Source organism: Cherax quadricarinatus, chromosome 67 (assembly GCF_038502225.1).
Source record: "Cherax quadricarinatus isolate ZL_2023a chromosome 67, ASM3850222v1, whole genome shotgun sequence".
Taxonomy (NCBI): domain Eukaryota; kingdom Metazoa; phylum Arthropoda; class Malacostraca; order Decapoda; family Parastacidae; genus Cherax; species Cherax quadricarinatus.
In genome coordinates this window covers 18,134,801-18,152,694 of record NC_091358.1, presented here as the reverse complement: position 1 = coordinate 18,152,694, position 17,894 = coordinate 18,134,801, and the positions used below count along the sequence as shown (strand labels likewise).

Genomic DNA, 17,894 nt, shown 5'->3' with positions numbered 1-17,894 from the left:
CAGAGCAGCTGGTATGATCACAGTCACTTAACATATAAGAGAGTAGCTGAGATTATCAGTAATTCCTCTCTCACAATTCAACAGAGGTTTATCTGGAGTTTATCTGGAGAGAGTTCCGGGGGTCAACGCCCCCGCGGCCCGGTCTGTGACCAGGCCTCCTCAGGTCAGTGTCCCAGGATGCGACCCACACCAGTCGACTAACACCCAGGTACCCATTTTACTGATGGGGAACATAGACAACAGGTGGAAAGAAACACGTCCAATGTTTCTACTCTGGCTGGGAATCGAACCCAGGCCCTCACCGTGTGAAGCGAGAGCGTTAACCACCAGGCCACCAGACTATATGAGTTTTACTCGAACCACACAAAAAAATACTGTTGGTGTTATTATGAGATATACCCGCAGCAGACAGTAAAGCAGGAGGTAGCTTGTATTATCAAAGTTACTTACCCAACACAGTACAAGAGTGAGAAGCAGAATCTTCATCTTCACTGCAGCTGGACTTCTGGCTTGTTGTGAGGATGTGTGCAGCAGTAAGCCGGTCACTAGTGAGGCAGCGCCAAGTCTTCTCCGAGGTTATTTTTGGCCACTGAAAGTTTTCCTAGAATGATGTTTCTGCCTCATCGGGAAATACCAACATTTAAGCAATAATATTTTTATGCATTTTTCTTTCGAGGAAATTGTGAGGGAGGATGGAGGCTGTGATGGAGGAAATGGTAGAGTATATTACATAAATAATGTACAATATAGACAAGTTAATGAATACGCTGTAGAATCCTTTCAGTTTACCACAGAAACTATTATTAGACTGTAAAGTAGAAGTGGAGAGGCAGTTTTAAGGTGTTCACTCCCATTAAGGTGTTCACTTCCATTATGATGTTCACTCCCATTAAGGTGTTCACTTCCATTATGATGTTCACTCCCATTAAGGTGTTCACTTCCATTAAGGTGTTCACTTCCATTATGATGTTCACATTAAGGTGTTCATTCCATTATGATGTTCACTCCCATTAAGGTGTTCACTCCCACTTATTATGATGTTCACTCCCATTAAGTGTTCACTTCCATTATGATGTTCACTCCCATTAAGGTGTTCACTTCCATTAAGGTGTTCACTTCCATTATGATGTTCACTCCCATTAAGGTGTTCAATTATGATGTTCACGCCCATTAAGGTGTTCACTCCCATTAAGGTGTTCACTTCCATTATGATGTTCACTCCCATTAAGGTGTTCACTTCCATTATGATGTTCACTCCCATTAAGGTGTTCACTTCCATTAAGGTGTTCACTTCCATTATGATGTTCACTCCCATTAAGGTGTTCACTTCCATTATGATGTTCACTCCCATTAAGGTGTTCACTTCCATTAAGGTGTTCACTTCCATTATGATGTTCACTCCCATTAAGGTGTTCACTTCCATTATGATGTTCACTCCCATTAAGGTGTTCACTTCCATTATGATGTTCACTCCCATTAAGGTGTTCACTTCCATTATGATGTTCACTCCCATTAAGGTGTTCACTTCCATTATGATGTTCACTCCCATTAAGGTGTTCACTCCCATTAAGGTGTTCGCTCCCATTATTTTAATGTTTTCAATGTCATAGTGGTATCTGTGTTACATTTACAACACCACCTGTCACAAAGGTGACTTGCTAAAAATATTATATTTGTTCTTTTATTTTTCTTTGAACAACTTTGATGCCCGAAAGTGTAGGTGTGTGTACTTACCTATTTGTGGTTGCAAGGGTCGAGTCATAGCTCCTGGTCCCGACTCTTTGCTGGTCGCTACTAGGTCCACTCTTTCCTTACCCCATAAGCTTTATCGTATCTCTTCTTAAAGCTATGTAAGGATCCTGCTTCAACTACTTAACTCTCCAGATTATTCCACTTCCTGACAACTCTATGGCTGAAGAAAAACTTTTTAACATCCCTGTGATTCATCTGAGTCTTCAACATCCAGTTGTGATACCTTCTTGCTGTGTCCTTCTTGCTGTGTTTCATCTCTGAAACATTCTGTCCCTATCCACCTTGTCAATTCCTCTCAGTATTTTGTATGTCGTTATCATGTCCTCATTATCACTCCTGTCCTTCAATGTCTTCGGGTCGATTTCCCTTAGCATCTCCTCGTAAGACATACCCATTACCTCCGGGAATAGTTTTGTTGCAGACCTTCAATGATTCAATGATTCCTTACACAGGTGTCGAAACGTTATTCTTATGTTTGCCAGACGCTCATGTGCTGCAACAGTTATCTGGTTGATGTGTGCCTCAGGAGATGTGCTCGGTATTATACTCACTTCAGGATGCTTTCCCTTGAGTGAGGTTTGTAGTCTTTGGTCCCCTAGCCTGTAATCGGTCTGCTGTCTTCTTTGATCTTCCTCAATCTTCATGACTTAGCACTTGGGGCGGTTAAACACCAGGAGCCACTTGTTGGACCAGGCTTGCAGCCTTTGTAGTTCTACCTCATCCTTATTCACTTGAATTCTCCACATTAGCTTCACGTCGTCTACAAACAGGGACACCTCTGAATCTTTCCTTTCCGTCATGTCATTCACATATACAAGAAACAGCACCTGCCCCAGGACTGACCCTTGTGGAACCCCGCTCGCCACAGGCGCCCACTCTGACACCTCGTCATGCACTATCACTCGTGTTTTCCTTCCCGTCAGATATTCTCTGATCCATTGCAATGCCTTTTCTGTTTTTCCTGGTTGCTCCTCTAGCTTTGGTACTAATCTCTTGTACGGAACTATGTCGAAAGCCGTCTTGTGTGTGTGTGTGTGTGTGTGTGTGTGTGTGTGTGTGTGTGTGTGTGTGTGTGTGTGTGTGTGTGTGTGTGTGTGTCTGTGTGTGTGTGTGTGTGTCTGTGTGTGTGTGTGTGTGTGTGTGTGTCTGTGTGTGTCTGTCTGTGTGTGTGTGTGTGTGTGTGTGTGTGTGTGTCTGTGTGTGTGTGTGTGTGTGTGTGTGTGTGTGTGTGTGTGTGTGTGTGTGTGTGTGTGTGTGTGTGTGTGTGTGTGTGTGTGTCTGTGTGTGTCTGTCTGTGTGTGTCTGTCTGTGTGTGTGTGTGTGTACTCACCTATTTGTACTCACCTATTTGTGGTTGCAGGGGTCGAGTCACAGCTCCTGGCCCCGCCTCTTCGCTGATTGCTACTAGGTCCTCTCTCTCCCTGCCCCATGAGCTCTATCATACCTCGCCTTAAAACTATGTATGGTTCCTGCCTCCACTACATCATTTTCTAGGCTATTCCATGGACTGACTACTCTATGACTGAAGAAATACTTCCTAACATCCCTTTGATTCATCTGAGTCTTCAACTTCCAATTGTGACCTCTTGTGTCTGTGTCCCATCTCTGGAACATCCCGTCTTTGTCCACCTCGTCTATTCCGCGCAGTATTTTATATGTCGTTATCATGTCTCCCCTGACCCTCCTGTCCTCCAGTGTCGTCAGGCCGATTTCCCTCAACCTTTCTTCATAGGACAATCCCCGTAGCTCTGGGACTAGTCTTGTTGCAAACCTTTGCACTTTCTCTAATTTCTTGACGTGCTTGACTAGGTGTGGATTCCAAACTGGTGCTGCATACTCCAGTATGGGCCTGACGTAGATGGTATACAGAGTCTTAAACGAATCCTTACTGAGGTATCGGAACGCTATCCGTAGGTTTGCCAGGCGCCCGTATGCTGCAGCAGTTATCTGATTGATGTGCGCCTCAGGAGATATGCTCGGTGTTATACTCACCCCCAGATCTTTTTCCTTGAGTGAGGTTTGCAGTCTTTGGCCATCTAAACTATATTGTGTCTGCGGTCTTCTTTGCCCTTCCCCAATCTTTATGACTTTGCATTTGGCAGGGTTAAATTCAAGGAGCCAGTTGCTGGACCAGGCTTGTAGCCTGTCCAGGTCTCTTTGTAGTCCTGCCTGATCCTCGTCCGATTTGATTCTTCTCATTAACTTCACATCATCTGCAAACAAGGACACTTCTGCGTCTATCCCTTCCGTTATGTCGTTCACATATACCAAGAACAGAACAGGTCCTAGGACTGACCCCTGTGGAACCCCGCTTGTCACAGGCGCCCACTCTGACACCTCGTCGCGTACCATGACTCGTTGTTGCCTCCCTGTCAGATATTCTCTGATCCATTGCAGTGCCTTTCCTGTTATGTGTGCCTGGTCATCTAGCTTTTGCAGTAACCTCTTGTGAGGAACTGTGTCGAAGGCCTTCTTGCAGTCCAAAAATATGCAGTCGATCCACCCCTCTCTCTCTTGTCTTACTTCTGTCACCTTGTCATAAAACTCTAGTAGGTTTGTGACACAGGATTTTCCTTCCCTGAAACCGTGCTGGTTGTCAATTATACACTTGTTTCTTTCCAGGTGCCCCACCACTCTCCTCCTGATGATCTTCTCCATGACCTTGCATACTATACACGTTAGTGATACAGGTCTGTAGTTTAGTGCCTCATGTCTGTCTCCCTTTTTAAAAATTGGGACTACATTTGCCATTTTCCATACCTCAGTTAGTTGCCCAGTTTCAAATGTGTTGAAGATCTTTGTTAATGGCTCACACAATATTTCTGCTCCCTCTTTAAGGACCCATGGAGAGATGTTGTCTGGTCCCACCGCCTTTGAGGTGGCAAGTTCGCACAGCAGCTTCTTCACCTCCTCCTTGGTTATATGTATCTCAACCAGCACTTGCTGGTGTACCCCCCTGTTCTGATTTCTTGGAGTCCTACTGGTTTCCACTGTAAATACCTCTTTAAATCTTGTGTTGAGCTCTTGACAAACCTCTCGGTCGTTTCTTGTGAATTCCCCATCACCCTTCCTCAGTCTGATTACCTGGTCCTTGGCTGTTGTTTTCCTCCTGATGTGGCTGTACAACAGCTTCGGATCAGTCTTTACTTTTGATGCTATGTCATTTTCATATTGTCTCTGAGCCTCCCTTCTTATCTGTGCATATTCGTTTATGGCTCTTCGGCTGATTTCTTTATTTTCCTGAGTTCTCTGTCTTCTGTACCTTTTCCATTCTCTAGTACACCTAGTTTTTGCCTCCCTACACCTTTGGGTGAACCAAGGACTCGTTCTGTTATTCCCATTATTTCTGTTTCCCTTGGGAACAAACCTCTCCTCTGCCTCCTTGCATTTTGTTGCTACATAGTCCATCATTTCTTGTACTGGTTTTCCTGTCAGTTCCCTCTCCCACTGAATGTCTTGAAGGAAGTTCCTCATGCCTGAGTAGTTCCCCCTTTTGTAGTTTGGTTTTTACCAGCCTATTCCTGCTACTCTCTCCACTTGGAGCTCAACTATGTAGTCGAAGCACAGAACCACATGATCACTAGCTCCCAGGGGCCTTTCATACATGATACCCTCGATGTCCGAACTACTCATGGTGAATACAAGGTCCAACCTTGCTGGTTCATCCTCTCCTCTCTCTCTGGTAGTGTCTCTAACATGTTGATGCATGAGGTTTTCCAGTACCACATCCATCATCTTGGCTCTCCATGTTTCGGGACCCCCATGGGGCTCCAGGTTTTCCCAGTCAATTTCCTTGTGATTGAAATCACCCATAACTAGTAACTTTGCTCCCCCCATGTGTGCTCTCCTGGCCACCTCGGCTAGTGTGTCGATCATTGCTCTGTTGCTCTCATCGTATTCTTCTCTTGGCCTCCTGCAGTTCTGTGGTGGGTTGTACATTACTGCAATTATCACCTTATGTCCCTCAGACTGGATTGTTCCTACTAAGTAGTCCCTTTCGCCCGTGCCATCCATTCCTTCCATTTTCTCAAAACCCCACTGGTTTTTAATGAGCAGTGCAACTCCTCCTCCCCCTCTCCTCCGTCTTTCCTGAGGATTTGATATCCGGATGGAAAGATTGAATCTGTTATTATTCTGGTGAGTTTTGTTTCTGTGAGTGCTATTATGTCTGGGGATGTCTCTTTGATTCTTTCGTGCCACTCCTCATACTTGTTTGTTATTCCATCTGCATTTGTATACCACACCTTCAACTTCTTTTCTAAGACTGTGGTCTGGGAGGTATATTGGGGTTGGGGAAGTGGGAGACCTGGTAAGGAACTATGGGTTGTTGCTGTGGGGGTGGAGTTTGTAATGTAGTGGGTGGGGGCATTGGATGTGGCATGGGTGTTTTGATTTAGAGTGTTTGGTTGCACTGGGGTTGACCTGGTTGGGAGGCTTCTATAGGAAGTTGTGAGGGAGGCTGTATTTGATCTTCTTCCTGGGTCTGGGATCTCCTGTCTGTCTTCTCCATCCCCTCTCTTTCCTCCTTTCGCCTTTGTATCATCTCTCTCAGTTTCTGCCTTTCTTCTTGTGTTCTGTCACGGTCGAGATACACCTTCCTGTATGCCGTCATGTCCCTTAATCGTGCTTTCTCCTGCAGGATTCTGGTCCGAGTCGCTTCTGCCTTGAAGGTCACTCTCACTGGCCGTGTTCTTTTTTTTACAAACCCCCCTATTCTCCGAAAATTTTCCAGCTGGGTCATACCGTCTTCTCCTATTGCTTTCATGATGCTTTCAATTGCTTTTTTTCCCCTTGTTTTCTTGCTTCATATGTTTCCCCTTCGACTTCCTGGAGCCCATACACAAAGACTGACCTCACCCTTTCATTCTCCCACTGCATATCCCTGTGTATCCCCTCATTTAATTTGGTTTCCTCCACTGCAGCTTTCCTTTCATCAGTTTCACTGGCTAATGTACTTGGGCTCAGTGGCCTGTCATTTTCCCTTCTCGGCTTTCCTTGGGCTCTGTTGTTGTCTGTTAGGGCCTCCACATAAAGCTTAGCTCTTTCATTTGCTACAGTCTCCTCTGATAAAGCTTCTCCATGCAGTTGTGCCCCTTCTTTCCCTACAGTCCCCTTGTTTGTGGCTGAGGTAGCAGTCTCTGTTGTCAATCCCAAAATGTTCTTTAGTTCTTTAGGCTGTTTCAGATTTTTCAATTCCTCTTCTAAACTCTGTATCCTAGCTTCTGCTGCTTTGACATGCACCTCCCACTTCCTGCTTTCCATATCTATCCTCTCCCATTCTCATGCTAAGTTCTTCTAGTTTCTTTTCCCATTCATGATCCCTTTTTATGAGCTCTGCTGCCCAATCTTCCTTTGTAGTTTCCTCCTCCTGTCCCTTGGTTTTTCTTGTTGCTCTCTGGCAACCCATTTTTGTTTTATCCTGATTGCCTCAGAGTGGGAAACCTATGTAGTTCTGTATGTTAGGTTAGTAGTGTGTATGTCAGAGTGTGGGGGGGGGGGAAGTAGTGGAGGAACTGTGGCTATGTGGGAGCGGAGTGGGGAGGGGTGGGGAGGGTTTAGGGTGAACGGGGGAGGGGAGGGTGATCGAGGGAGGGGAGGGATCAGGGGAAGTAGTGAGATGTCGGTGGTGAGGGGGGGAGTGTATGTGTGTCTGGATGTGTGTGTGTGTGTGTGTGTGTGTGTGTGTGTGTGTGTGTGTGTGTGTGTGTGTGTGTGTGTGTGTGTGTGTGTGTGTGTAATTTTGTGTGGAATTATGTGTGGGTTTATTATGTACCGAAAGGTAGGTGGCTTGTGCGTTGTAATGTAAGTCTCAGTGGTCCTTGGCTGCCCACACCTTCTTGTGACCTGACCCCAACCTCCTGGGGGTCAGGTCAGTGTGTATGTGTGTGTGTATGTATGTGTGTGTGTGTATGTGTGTATGTGTGTGTGCGTGTGTACTCACCTATTTGTACTCACCTATTTGTGGTTGCAGGGGTCGAGTCCTAGCTCCTGGCCCCGCCTCTTCACCGGTTGCTACTAGGCCCTCTCTCTCCCCGCTCCATGAGCTTTATCAAACCTCGTCTTAAAACTGTGTATGGTTCCTGCCTCCACTACGTCATTTTCTAGGCTATTCCACTGCCTTACAACTCTATGACTGAAGAAATACTTCCTACTATCTCTCTGACTCATTTGTGTCTTCAACTTCCAATTGTGGCCTCTTGTTTCTGTGTCCCCTCCCTGGAACATCCTGTCCTTGTCCACCTTGTCTATTCCACGCAGTATTTTATATGTCGTTATCATGTCTCCCCTGACCCTCCTGTCCTCCAGTGTCGTCAGGCCGATTTCCCTTAATCTTTCTTCATAGGACATTCCCCTTAGCTCTGGAACTAACCTTGTTGCAAACCTTTGTACTTTCTCTAGTTTCTTGACGTGCTTTATCAAGTGCGGGTTCCAAACAGGTGCTGCATACTCCAGTATGGGCCTGACATACACGGTGTACAGTGTCTTGAATGATTCCTTACTAAGGTATCGGAATGCTGTTCTCAGGTTTGCCAGGCGCCCATATGCTGCAGCAGTTATCTGATTGATGTGTGCTTCCGGAGACATGCTCGGTGTTATACTCACCCCAAGATCTTTCTCCTTGAGTGAGGTTTGCAGTCTTTGGCCACCTAGCCTATACTCTGTCTGTGGTCTTCTGTGCCCTTCCCCTATCTTCATGACTTTGCATTTGGCAGGATTAAATTCGAGAAGCCATTTGCTGGACCAGGTGTCCAGTCTGTCCAGGTCTCTTTGAAGTCCTGCCTGGTCCTCATCAGATTTAATTCTCCTCATTAACTTCACATCATCTGCAAACAGGGACACTTCTGAGTCTAACCCTTCCGTCATGTCGTTCACATATACCAAAAATAGCACTGGTCCTAGGACCGACCCCTGTGGGACCCCGCTCGTCACAGGTGCCCACTGTGATACATCATTACGTACCATGACTCGTTGTTGCCTCCCTGTCAGGTATTCTCTGATCCATTGCAGTGCCCTTCCTGTTATATGCGCCTGATGCTCTAGCTTCTGCACTAATCTCTTGTGAGGAACTGTGTCAAAGGCCTTCTTGCAGTCCAAGAAGATGCAATCAACCCACCCCTCTCTCTCTTGTCTTACTTCTGTTATTTTATCATAAAACTCCAGAAGGTTTGTGACACAGGATTTGCCTTCCGTGAATCCGTGCTGGTTGGCATTTATACTCCTGTTCCGTTCCAGGTGCTCCACCACTCTCCTCCTGATAATCTTCTCCATAATTTTGCATACTATACACGTCAATGACACAGGTCTATAGTTTAGTGCCTCTTTTCTGTCTCCTTTTTTGAAAATGGGAACTACATTTGCCGTCTTCCATACCTCAGGTAGTTGCCCAGTTTCCAGGGATGTGTTGAAGATTGTGGTAAGTGGTACGCACAACATATCTGCTCCCTCTCTAAGGACCCATGGAGAGATGTTGTCCGGTCCCATTGCCTTTGAGGTATCGATGTCCCTTAGCAGTTTCTTCACCTCCTCCTCATCTGTATGTATGTCGTCCAACACTTGTTGGTGTATTCCTTGTTGGTGTCCCCATCTGGTCTGTCCCCCCAGAGTCCTTCCTGTCTCTACTGTAAATACTTCCTTAAATCTCGTGTTGAGCTCCTCACATACCTCTTGATCGTTTCTTGTGAGTTCTCCACCTTCTTTCCTCAGCCTTATCACCTGGTCCTTGACTGTTGTCTTCCTCCTAATGTGGCTATACAGCAGTTTCGGGTCAGATTTGACTTTCGATGCTATGTCGTTTTCATACTGTCGCTGGGCCTCCCTCCTTATCTGCGCATACTCGTTTCTGGCTCTTCTACTAATCTCCTTGTTTTCCTGGGTCCTATGCCTCCTGTACCTTTTCCATTCTCTGTTGCACTTAGTTTTTGCCTCCCTACACCTTCGGGTAAACCAAGGACTCGTTTTGGTCTTCCTATTATTTCTGTTTCCCTTGGGAACAAAACTTTCCTCTGCCTCCTTGCACTTTGTTGCCACATATTCCATCATCTCGTTTACTGATTTTCCTACCATTTCTCTGTCCCACTGAACCTCCTGCAGGAAGTTTCTCATACCTGTGTAGTCCCCCCTTTTATAGTTTGGCCTGTCCCCTTCAGTTCCTGTTACCTTCTCCACTTGTAACTCTACTATATAGTCAAAACTCAGAACCACATGATCGCTAGCTCCAAGGGGCCTCTCGTAAGTGATGTCCTCAATGTCTGAACTGCTCAGGGTGAACACAAGATCCAGTCTTGCTGGCTCATCCTCCCCTCTCTCTCTGGTTGTGTCCCTGACATGTTGATGCATGAGGTTTTCAAGTACCACATCCATCATCTTGGCTCTCCATGTTTCGGGACCCCCATGTGGCTCCAGGTTTTCCCAGTCGATCTCCCTGTGGTTGAAATCGCCCATTACCAGTAACTTTGCTCTGCTCGAGTGAGCTCTTCTTGCCACCTCAGCCAGTGTGTCCACCATCACCCTGTTGTTTTCTTCGTACTCCTCTCTTGGCCTCCTGCAGTTCTGTGGTGGGTTATACATCACTCCAATGACTACTTTATGTTCTCCGGACTGAATTGTACCTACAATGTAGTCTCTTTCTCCAATCATGTCCATGCCTTCCATTTCCTCAAATCCCCATTGGTGTTTTATGAGCAGTGCAACCCCTCCTCCCCCTCTACTCCTTCTATCTTTCCTCAGGATCTGATATCCTGTTGGGAAGATTGTGTCTGTTATTGTCTCAGCGAGTTTTGTTTCTGTGACTGCTATGATGTCTGGGGATTTTTCACTGATTCTTTCATTCCACTCCTCATGTTTATTCGTTATTCCATCCGCGTTTGTGTACCAAACCTTTAGTTTCTTTTCTATCATTGTGGTCATGCAAGTATATTGGGGTTGGGGGAGCGAGAGCCTTGGTGGGGGCCTATATGGGGCTGTGGTGTAGGTGGGGTTTGTGTTGATGGGGGTGGGGTCAGAATGCCCATAAGGGACAGCTGTTGGGGTGAGGTTTGTGATATGGGGGTTGGTGGCAGAGGGAACAGTGAGTGGGTTGTAGTATAGGTTGCTCAGTTGCGTTGGGAATGTCGCGGGTGGAGTCTTTTGGTGGGAGATTCTGTGGGGTGTGTTTGCCCTTCCTCCTGTGTCTGGGTCCTGCTCATTTTCATTGCTTCTCGTTCCTCCTTGCGTCTCTGTACCCTCTCTTTCAGTGTAGTCCTTTCTTCTTGTGTTCTGTCGCGGTCGAGGTATACTCTCTGGTACCCCTCTTTGTCCCTCAGTCTTGCTTTCTCTTGCAGAATCCTGGTTCGAACTGATTCTTCCTTGAAAGTTACTCTGACAGGCCGTATCCTTCCACTCGCAAACCACCCAATTCTCTGAAAATTTGTCACCTGGGTCATATTGCCCTCCCCTATTGTTTTCATGATGCCTTCAATCATTTTTTTCTCCTCCTGTTTTATTTCTTCAAAGTTGGCCCCCTTGGCTTCTTGGAGCCCGTACACAAAAACTGACCTCGCCCTTTCCTCCTCCCACTGAGTCTCCATCTGCTTCCTCTGAGGCATTTTATTTCCTTCCATTGACATGTTCTTGCCTTCAGTCCCTGTCATATCTGAAACTTCTATTCTCAGTGAACTGTCTTTCCTGACCAGCTGTCCCTTGCTACTGCAGTTGGCTGTTAGAATCTCTGCATATAACAAACCTTCATTGTCTTCGGACCTGTCGCTTGATCTTAGTGTGCTCATCGTCTTTTCCCTGGCCCCACGTGGGTCTGATAGGGCCTTCGTGTACGGCATGTCTCCGTTGTTGCTTACCATCCCCTTGTCTGCGCCTGACTTTGAATTTCCTTCATTGTCTTCGGACCTGTCGTTTGATCTCAGTGTGCTCATCGTCTTTTCCCTGGCCCCACGTGGGTCTGATAGGGCCTTCGTGTACGGCATGTCTCCGTTGTTGCTTACCATCCCCTTGTCTGCGCCTGACTTTGAATTTCCTGATGTCACATCTGAATTGTCATTTGTCTCTCTAATCTGTTTCAGGCTTTGCAGTTTCTCTTCTAAGCACTGTATCCTAGCTTCTGCTGCTAAGACCTGTACTTCCCACTTCCTGCACTCTTCAGCTATCCGCTCCTCCATTTTCTTACCAAGCTCTACTATCTTCCTTCCCCACTCTTCCTCCCTTTTTTGGAGCTCTAACTCCCAGTCTTTCCTCCCTGGTTCGTCTACCAGATCTCTGGTTTTCCGTCCTCTAAGGCCACCCATATTTTTTTTTTTTTTTTTTTTTTTTTTTTTTTTTTTTTTTTACCACAGACAGAAGGCTAGAGGAGGGAGGGGGTGTGGGGGGGAGAGAGAAAGGGTAGAAAGAGGGAGAGAGAGGAGAGAGAAAGGGTAGAAAGAGGGAGAGAGAGGAGAGAGAAAGGGTAGAAAGAGGGAGAGAGAGGAGAGAGTATGGGGGTGAGGGATAAGACCAAGGGGGAGAGAGAGAAATGTGAGGGGGGAGAGAAAGGGTAGAGAGAGGGAGAAAGAGAGGGAGAGGGAGAGGGAGAGAAAGAGAGAGAGAGGGAGAAAGGAGGGCGAGGGAAAAGGCTATGAGAGAGAGAAATGGAGAGATGGAGAGAGAAGCCTATAGAGAGAGAGGAGGGTGAGAGATTGGGTTATGGGAGTGAGGGAGAGAGGGAGAGAGAGAGGGAGAGAGAGAGGGAGAGAGAGAGGAAGAGAGAGAGGGAGAGAGAGAGGGAGAGAGAGAGAGAGGGAGAGAGAGAGGGAGAGAGAGGGAGAGAGAGAGGGGGAGAGAGACCTGTTCTCAGAACAAACCAGCAGGATCTCTGAACTGGTAAACACTCTCACACGTCACCCACTTAGCTACTCCTATCCCAGCCCAGCAGGTGGGATTGGGCCTTATACAAGACCACAGACCTACATCCCTGCAGTTGCCTCAGTACCCTACCTCTCTCAAGGGCAGGCAGCTTACATTCCCTACACACCCACCACCTCAAGCTGACCACTTCATCATGAGGAGCCAGTCTATCAGCATCCTGTCGGCCAACATTAGAGGTTTCATTACTAATGTTGGAGAGCTCACACATAGGTTTGTGAACACTCGACGTCCCGACATGATAGCTGTTGTTGAAACATTTTTGGATGACAGGACTCCAGAAAATTTTGCAAGAATTGCTGGCTACACCTCATGGATGAGAAGAGACAGGCAAGGGCAAGGAGGTGGTGTTGCTGTGTGCTTCTCAAAGTGTTCATGCCCAGCACATAGATGTTGCCACCCCTACACATCTTGAAATGATGTTCTTCAAGCTCTGTATAAACACTAGTACCTCTGTACTAGCATGTGCAATGTACAGACCTCAGTGGCAACATGCAGACCCTATCAACTTCCTAATGGAAAATATTGACTCCTTCTGCTACAACACAACTGTCAACATATTATAATTGTTGGTGACCTCAACCAGCACCTTATACAGAGGACTTTGATGACCTTCTTGCAGTGTTTGACATGAGAAACTTTGTTGATTTCCCTACTCATATCTCTGGCTCCTCCCTTGACCCAGTAGTGAGTGATCTGGCAGAAGGCATAGTCACTTGTCAACCCCTCGGCTACGTTGGATCGTCTGACCACAAGGCTGTTTTTACCTACACTTAAGATCCCAACAGAACGAGGTGAGGAGTCCACACGCACAACCTGGCTATGGGAAAGGGAGGTAATTGGCCAGCCCTTTGCTCTGAGCTCGCCACCACCGACTGGAATGCTCTTCTCAAGGGGGATGTTGACAACCAAGTGAAAGCCTTCACTGGACACATCCTTAATCTGCAACAAGAACACATTCCTCACCTGGCAATATGTGACAAAGCCTACAGATCAGCCTTGGTTTGGCTTTCGTTGTAGAGGCTGCTACTGCTAAGTACAAAGCATGGCAGAAGGTATAAGAGACATCCTACCACCTATAACAGGAACTTGCTACATGCAAGCCTGTAGGCATATGGGTGATGTTCAAAAGGGGTGGGCCATTGCTAAATGGGAGGTGGACACTAAAAGAAAGTTAGCATCAGGTAGGGTAGGCTCCAAAACCTGGTGGTCCCTGGTCAAGGACAGACAAGGTTATCTGGTCCTGATGAACTTATTTTTCCCACCTAACTGATGACAGGATGGGTGGGACCTCCTCTAGCCTAGTAGTCAAAGAGAAGGCGGGACTCTTTGGCTGAACACTTTTGCTACCTAAATGCAAGTTCCTGATCCAGCAAGGGACCCTCCTTGGCTAGCTGTAAAGAACTGTGGTCCAAAACTGTCAGTGGTGACAATAAGGCAGGAGGAGGTGGCATTTCCTTCTTTAAATCACTTGACCAGGAGGCTGTGGCCCAGATAGGCTTGAGCCCAAGCATTGCTTGAGAAGATGTGCAGACGAGCCTAGCAGCAGCACTCTCTAACTCAGCATCTTTCAGCAACTGCCTCATAGTACAGGTGCAAAATGGCCTTGGTCCTTCCATGGAAAAAGAGGCAAATGGTAGTCCCTGTTCACAAAAAGAAGAGCAGAAGCATAAACTTGCAACTACAGACCAGTCACTACCCTGTCAATCACTGGTAAGATCCTTCTTGAGACAATAATCTCAAGACAAATGACAGAGTTTTTTGACTACCACTTGATCCACTGAGGATGAAGCGTGAAACAAGCTTTTTATGCCACAAGACGGGCAGAAAGCAGCAACTTCACCTGGCTGTACCTTTCCCTCCAGAACAGTCACCCTCCATCTGAGATCATACATACCCAGGATGACTCTGGAGTATGGAAACACATCTGTACAGCATAATGATGTCAAATGAGATAATGTCCAAGTTGATCAAATGAAAATGCTGGGCCCTCCATGATGGCTCCCTAACTTCTGTCCTGTTTCCCCACTTTGTATGTCTCATAACAATAAAAATAAGCTCAAATGAGGCTGCATGGTAGGTTAATAGCCTTTTAGCTTGCCAACAAAGTTAGGAATCCTTCTTAACCTGCAAATAGCTAAGTCTAATAGCTAGGATCCTTAACCTTCAGTCCAAACCCTGTGTAGGAGAGGGAGAGTGGAGGTGGGGAGAGAGAGGAGGGGGAGAGAGGGAGGGAGAGAGAGGGAGGGAGAGAGAGGGGAGGGAGAGAGAGGGAGAGGAAGAGGGAGAGGAAGAGGTGGGAGGAGGGGAGAGAGAGTGGGAGAGAGAGAGAGGGAGAGAGAGAGGAAGAAGAGGAGAGGGAGAGGAGATAGGGAGAGAGAGGGGGAGGAGAGGAGGGAGAGGAGGGAGGAGGAGAGGAGGGAGGGAGAGAGGGAGGAGGGAGGAGTGAGGGGAGAGAGGAGAGAAGGAGGAGAAGGAGGAGGAGAGAGGAGGGAGAGAGAGGGAGAGAAGGAGGGAGGGAGGAGAAGGAGGGAGAGAGGGGAGAGGAGGAGAGAGTGAGAGATATATATATATATATATGATATATATATATGAGAGATAAGAGGATATGAGACAGAGAGGTGATGGGAGGATGATGAGGAGGAGGAGGAGAGAGAGGATGTATTGATATAATGATGGAGAGAGAGGAGGTGGAGATAGAAGGAGGAGGAGAAGGAGGAGAGGAGAGAATGGAGGGAGAAGGAGGGAGGAGAGGAGGAGGGAGAAGGTGAAGGGATGGAGAGAGAGAGAGAGGGAGGGAGAAGGAGGAGAGGGAGAGAAGGAGGGAGAGAGGAGGAGAGATGAGGGAGAGAAGGAGGGGAGAGAGAGGAGGAGAAGGAGGATAGAGGAGAGGGGAGAGGGAGAGAGGAGAGGAGAGAAGGAGGAGGGAGAGAGGGAGAGGGAGAGGGAGAGAGGGAGGAGGGAGAGAGGAGGAGAGGAGGAGGGAGAGAGAGAAGGAGGGAGAGAGGGAGAGGGGAGAGAGGAGGAGAGAGAGGAAGAGGGAGGGGAGAGGAGAGAGGGGAGAGGGAGGGAGAGAGGAGGGAGGAGGGAGAGAGAGGAGGGAGAGAGAGGGAGAGAGGAGTGGAGGGAGAGGGAGAGAGAGGAGGAGAGGGAGAGAGAGGGAGGGAGAGAGGAGGGAGAGAGGAGAGAGAGGGAGAGGGAGAGAGGAGGAGAGGAGAGAGGAGAGGAGAGAGGAGAGAGAGGGAGAGAGAGAGGGAGAGAGAGGGAGGAGAGAGAGAGGGAGAGAGAGGGGAGAGAGAGGAGGAGAGAGAGGAGAGAGGAGAGAGAGAGAGGAGAGAGAGAGAGAGAGAGAGAGAGAGAGAGAGAGAGAGGGAGAGAGAGAGAGGGAGGGGAGAGAGAGGAGGAGAGGAGGAGGAGGGAGAGAGAGGAGGGAGGAGAGAGGGAGGGAGAGGGGAGAGGAGGAGGGAGAGAGAGAGAGAGGAGAGAGAGGAGAGAGAGAGAGAGAGAGAGAGAGAGAGAGAGAGAGAGAGAGAGAGAGAGAAGAGGGGAGGGAGAGAGAGAGAGAGGAGAGAGAGAGAGAGAGGGGAGAGAGAGAGAGAGAGAGGAGAGAGAGAGAGAGAGAGAGAGAGAGAGAGAGAGGAGAGAGAGAGAGAGAGAGAGAGAGAGAGAGAGAGAGAGAGAGAGAGAGAGAGAGAGAGAGTTGGGGAGGAGAGAGGAGAGGAGAGGGGGAGAGAGGCGAGGGGAGAGGAGAGGAGGAGAGGGAGGAGAGTGGGAGAGGGGAGAGAGGGAAGGAGGGGAGAGGGAGATGGCAGGGAGGAGAGGGAGGAGGTGAGGAGGAGGAGGGAGGGAGGGAGAGGAGGAGGAGGGAGGAGGAGGAGAGGAGAGAGGAGGGAGGAGAGAGGGTAGAGGGAGAGGGGAGAGGGAGAGGGAGAGAGGAGGGAGAGGGAGAGGGAGAGGAGAGGGGAGAGGAGAGGGAGAGGAGTGGGAGAGGAGGGAGAGGAGAGGAGAGGAGGAGAGAGGAGAGAGGAGAGAGAGAGAGAGAGAGAGAGAGAGAGGGAGAGAGAGGGAGAGAGGGAGAGAGAGGAGAGAGGGAGAGAGAGGAGAGGAGGAGAGAGAGGGAGAGAGGGAGAGAGAGGAGAGAGGGAGAGGAGAGAGAGAGGGAGAGGAGAGAGAGAGGAGTGGAGAGAGAGAGAGAGAGAGAGAGAGAGAGAGAGAGAGGGAGAGGAGAGAGAGAGGGAGGAGAGAGAGGGAGGAGAGTAGAGAGAGGCAAGGCAAGGTGAATTGGGGATTGGGGCAAGCGTTCCTACTAAGGAAGTGTGCTGGGTCCACTGTTATGGAATGTCTACTTTCCAACGACCTTCTTCTATCTCATCCCAGAATCACATGGCATATGCAGACGACTGTACACTGACATTCACTTATCCAAGAGAAGAAATGCCAGCTGCTCTAAGGCTTACATCAATCACCAGCCTGAGGAGCCAGGCCTATCTTGCTTGGGGAAATAGGATGGCAAGTAACATTTGCACCTGAAAAAACGCAAATGGATGCTTCGTCTCTAGGTACTATAGATGGTAATGCTGGCGCAGTAGTAAGGGATGAATGGGACGATGTTGGCACCTGGAGAATAAGGGGGTTGATATCCTTGGGGTGAAATTTGACTCCAAATCCAACCTATGAAGAACCATGTTGTAAATCTTGCAAACAAGGCAGCCAGGAAGCTTTACAGCACTTCTTCCGCTGGCATCCCTCGCATCTGCTTGACAGTGTGGGGTTGCAAGATCCTGTACGAGGTACTGTAGCGCTAGCCCACACCTTTGAGTATGCTCCACTTTCTTGGTTTGCCTGCCCTCCCCCTCTCTCATCTGCGACTGCTTGACAGAGTAGAAGAACAGAGCAAGACGTCTCATCTTCTCGCCTGGCCTGACCCATCCTGGATAGATCTGTCATTTCAGCAGAGCCTTCCAACATATAGGAGGGATGTGGGTGGCCTTTACTGTTAGGTGTACAAGGCCAATATTATTAAAATACTACACTTGGATCCACTTCGAGGACATCGTGGAAATAAGCCTTTGGTGCCACAAAGACTACAGAAAGCAGCAACTTTCACCTCTGGCTGTACCTTCCTTCTCCCAGAAACATCACTCCATCTGAGATCATACATACCTCATAGGATGACCTTGATGGTATTGGAACATTCAGTTACAGGTTATAAATGATGGTCCAAATGAGATAAATGTCAGTTGATCAAATGA

At 48.0% G+C, this 17,894-nt stretch overlaps 1 long non-coding RNA gene across 2 annotated transcripts in view; it reads right to left on the bottom strand.

Moving 5' to 3' along the window:
- Positions 1 to 17,894, bottom strand: part of LOC128699670 (uncharacterized) — a 282,611-nt gene that overhangs the window by 14,376 nt on the left and 250,341 nt on the right. For both annotated transcript variants that reach the window (XR_011393899.1, XR_011393900.1), the window contains exon 2: positions 451 to 589. This is a non-coding gene — a long non-coding RNA (uncharacterized lncRNA). The remainder of the gene's footprint in view (positions 1 to 450; positions 590 to 17,894) is intronic.